Source organism: Aethalodelphis obliquidens, unplaced genomic scaffold, assembly GCF_003676395.1.
Source record: "Aethalodelphis obliquidens isolate GAN/ISIS:26980383/991018 unplaced genomic scaffold, ASM367639v1 scaffold1, whole genome shotgun sequence".
In the NCBI taxonomy this organism is placed as follows: domain Eukaryota; kingdom Metazoa; phylum Chordata; class Mammalia; order Artiodactyla; family Delphinidae; genus Aethalodelphis; species Aethalodelphis obliquidens.
Genome location: NW_020837945.1, coordinates 97,995,659 through 98,000,535, shown reverse-complemented (window position 1 = coordinate 98,000,535; position 4,877 = coordinate 97,995,659).

Sequence of the window (4,877 nt, the reverse complement as noted above, 5' to 3'; positions counted from 1 at the left end):
TGCTGACCTTATTTTTAATGCATTGCAGCTTTACTTGATTAAATTACCTTTGTATTTGTGAAGGATTTTGCTTTATGTATTTTTGATGCTGTGTGCCTGGTGAATAAAGATATAAACTTTGCTTTGGACTTTAGCTTTTACCATGATAAAATAATTCCTTTGTCTCATTTAATGCACTTGTTGTGTATCTTGCTTCATCTGATGTATCGATACTGTCAGCCCTTCTTACATTTTTATTTGCATTTGTCTTTGTGATTCTGAACATCCGTTTCTTTTCAACTTTTGTCTTCATTTTATTTCAGGTGTGTTTCTGACAGACAACATATATCTGTGCATATTTTAAAATTCAGTTTGATATTCATTGTTTCACGATAGGGAAATTTGGTTCATTTGAATTTATTATGAAGATTAATAGCTTTGTCTTAGTCTCATCATATTTAATATTTACTATTTATTAATTTTTCTATTTTTATCTCTCCCTATGTTCTGGCTCATCATATTAAGCCTTTTGCTAGTCCTCCTAAGTTTTTCTTCTATCCTTTCACTCTCACTTTTAAATTAATGTTATTTGATGATTCCCCATGCCTCTAAATATTACCTTACTATTGTAAGAATCATATTATAATCTATGTGTCTTACTAACACATAAAAATTAATATTTTACTTGCCTATCATCTCCTGTCCCCCGTCCCAACTCCCTTGAAGAGAAGACATTTCCACCTGTACCTGCTGCTCCATTCTAAACGAAATCCCCACCCTTGCCAACAGGCAATGCTTGGGTTTTGCAGCAACAGTTTCATAGTTCTAATGTTTCGTATTCTGGTTAAATATTCTGAGACATTTTCTTCAGTTTAGGAATAAGTACTCAAAAGTTGAATATATCCCACTCATATCATCTTATCCATTTATTTTATCTCTATATTTTAAAATCCATCTCATGGTTCAGCATTAGGGAATTCACCACTATGATTCATTAAGTAAACCAATTAAAGGTGGAACAACATATTGCCTATTTATGCTTTTGGTTTTAGTAATATCCTTTCACATTCATAATCCAGATCATGAGATAAGCAAGATTTTATCCATCAAGGCTACCCTTCATGACTGCCAAAACTGAAAAAACATTGCTGCCATTTTAGTCAACAGTTAAACTTTACTATAAAATATTCTGACACTAAAGGAACCTGCAACTCACATGGTGATGCTCAAATCGCATTTGCCAATTCACCAAACTAGCAGATTCTGCAACATGGAATTCTATGAGCTGGGTGTGGATATGTCCAGGCCCTCCATGGGAACTGACCTTAAATACCTCACAAATACCATACCTTCCAGGAATTCACATTTTCTTTATTGAATGTAGAATTGTGAAATCTGTAGGAAATAGCTGAATCATTATTTCTTAACTATCTCCTGTCTATTAAAGTAGGAACTATGAAATAGCTCAAGGGAAGCCTAAGAAATTTCTTCCATTATATTCAATAGCCTGCACCCAAATCACATATGAAAGGATGTAGACAAATAGAAATTAAAACTGAATTTTGCAGAAGAGGTTGAAGAACTTCCCCAGGAAAAATTAAATGTATAAACTGAAAATTGATGTAAGTCATCAGTTCAGTCCTAAATAGACTGAAGGATCACAACAGTTTTGTGGACATTTTTCTTTTCTTCTCTTCCTGCTTTCCCAGACTTCTAAAAAGAGGTCTGCTAAGAGTAATAAAAAGATAGATAAATTTTATCTATCTGAAGGTGTATATAAATAAATTCTCTTCACTAATGGTAAGGGTGTAAATTGGTATAGAATTTAAGGAAGACTGAAATGTATATACAGATCTCTCTCAACTAACGATAGGATTACACCCCTATAAACCCATCATAAGTTGAAAATACTGTAAGTCGAAAATGCATTTAATACACCTAAACTACCGAACATCAGAGCCTAGCCTACCTTAAACGCGTTCAAAACACTGCATTAGCCTACAGTTGGGCAAAATCATCTAACACGAAGCCTACTTTATAATAAAGTGTTGAGTATCTCATGTAAGTTATTGAATACTGTACTGAAAATGAAAAACAGAATGGTTGTGTGGATACAGAATGGTTGCAAGTATATTGGTTGTTTACCCTCATGATCACGTGGCTGACCAGGAACCGTGGCTCCTGCTGCTGCCCGGCACCACAAGAGACTCTCATACTACATATTGCTAACCCAGGAAAAGATCAAAATTCTAAACTTCAAAGTATAGTTTCTACTCAATGCATATAGCTTTTGTATCCTCGTAAAATCAAAAAATCGTAAATTGAACTACTATAACTCGGGGACCATCTGTGTTGTTTTTCTAAAGTGCACACACTTTTAAAAACTTAATTTCATTAAAATTTATCTTAAGGAACTGTTTAGGCGGTTGGGCAAAAATGTATGTAAAAGTAGGTTCATTCATTGTTCTCAATAGAAAAATAACTGAACAAATTTTACAAACATCTATTAAGAAGGGCCTGGTTAAACAATATATTGTATATTCATACATTCAGTAATTTAGAATGGTCGTTTAGATCTCTACATATTGACATTAAGTAATGCCCACAACATACTAAGTGAAAAAGCATAAACATATAGAGAAATATGCCTATGTCTAATTAGAGAAAGTCTACATATCTATTTATGAATACATGTGAAAACATTTGGAAGACCATGGTCTAAAACCTTATTGGCGGTATTTTTTTGCAGGAGTGGGGAATACGTTGACCATATAAGCTATGCTGTGGGGAGTTTTTTATGAATGGCTGCCAGTGTTCTTCCTCCTCCTCCCTCTTCTTTTCTTCTTCATTATTTCCTCCTTCTCATTTTCCCCCCTTTACTGAGGTTGGCCTATTCACTCATTTGAAATAAATAAGATATTCATATTCCAATGAAAAAGAGAAGCGATTAAAGTAGGATAAACATGAAAAAGATGGGGAAGACAACTTACAGTGTATAAAAGTGTGGATACTGGCACCTTATTTTTTTAAAACAAAAAAGGGAAAGAAAAGAAAAACGTCACTGACTTTTCTGAATGCTGAAGTTTTAAGTTCATTCCCACTTGAAGTGGCAAAAAGACAAGGATGTCTGCTATCACTACTATTATGCAACACTTTCTGGTAAAATTATATATTGCCCTTGTAATTAAAAATCCAATAAGTTTTCTAAGCCAACATATTATAATCTAGACTAGATTTTACATTAGTGGGGTCAAAATTTTAAGTACATGTCATTGCTAAAATTCTCAAAAATAAAATGATATAAATGACAATTTATGAACTAGCGCTCTAATATATGAACTCTTTCCAGTAGGCCGGAGGGGGAGGGGGGGAACACGAGGGAAATTTCCAGAAACAGAAAGCAGCATTAAACTCATTGTAAATACTTTTTGACACTTTAATTGTAATCTCTTCATATTTTTAGCTACACATAAGACTGATTCAGTCACACACTAATAAGTAAGATGTACAAGATACATCACAGTAAAACTTCTTGTACTTTCTCCACTCTTTGCATTTATTCTTATTTATTCGTGTTACACATATCTTCCTTTCTACTAAACTAACATTCAGGATATAATCAAGTTTTTTTTTAATTGAGGTGTAGTTGTTATACAATGTTGTGTTAGTTTCTACTGTACAGCAAAGTGGAGTTTCCTGTGCTATACAGCAGGTTCTTATTAGTTATCTAATATATACATATTAGTGTATACATGTCAATCCCAATCTCCCAATTCATCACACCACTACCCCTCCACCCACCGCTTCCCCCAGTTGGTGTCCATATATTTGTTCTCTACATCTGTGTCTCTTATTTCTGCCCTGCAAAGCGGTTAAACTGTACCATTTTTCTAGATTTCACATATATGCGTTAATATACGATATTTGTTTTTCTCTTTCTGACTTACTTCACTCTGTATGACAGTCTCTAGATCCATCCACGTCTCTACAAATGACCCAATTTCATTCCTTTTTATGGCTGAGTAATATTCCATTGTATATATGTACCACATCTTCTTTATCCATTCATCTGTTGATGGGCATTTAAGTTGCTTCCATGACCTGGCTATAGTAAATAGTGCTGCAATGAACATTGGGGTGCATGTGTCTTTTTGAATTATAGTTTTCTCTGGGTATATGCCCAGTAGTGGGATTGCTGGGTCACATGGTAGTTCTATTTTTAGTTTTTTAAGGAACCTCTGTACTGTTCTCCATAGTGGCTGTATCAATTTACATTCCCACCAACAGTGGAAAAGGGTTCCCTTTTCTCCACACCCTCTTCAGCATTTATTGTTTTTAGATTTTCTGATGATGCTCATTCTAACCGGTGTGAGGTGATTCCTCATTGTAGTTTTGATCTGCATTTCTCTAATAATTCGTGATGTTGAGCAGCTTTTCATGTGCCTCTTGGCCATCTGTATGTCTTCTTTGGAGAAATGTCTATTTAGGTCTTCTGCCCATTTTTTGATTGGGTTGTTTGCCTTTTTGATATTGAGCTGCATGAGCTATTTATATATTTTGGAGATTAATCGTTTGTCCATTGATTCATTTGCAAATATTTTCTCCCATTCTGAGGTTGACTTTTCATCTTGTTTATAGTTTCCTTTGCTGTGCAGAAGCTTTTAAGTTTCATTAGGTCCCATTTGTTTATTTTTGGTTTTATTTCCATAACTCTAGGAGGTGGGTCAAAAAAGATCTTGCTGTGATTTATGTCAAAGAGTGTTCTTCTTATGTTTTACTCTAAGAGTTTTATAGTGTTTGGTCTTACATTTAGGTCTCTAATACATTTTGAGTTTATTTTTGTGTATGGTGTTAAGGAGTGTTCTAATTTCATTCCTTTACATGTAGCTGTCCAGTTT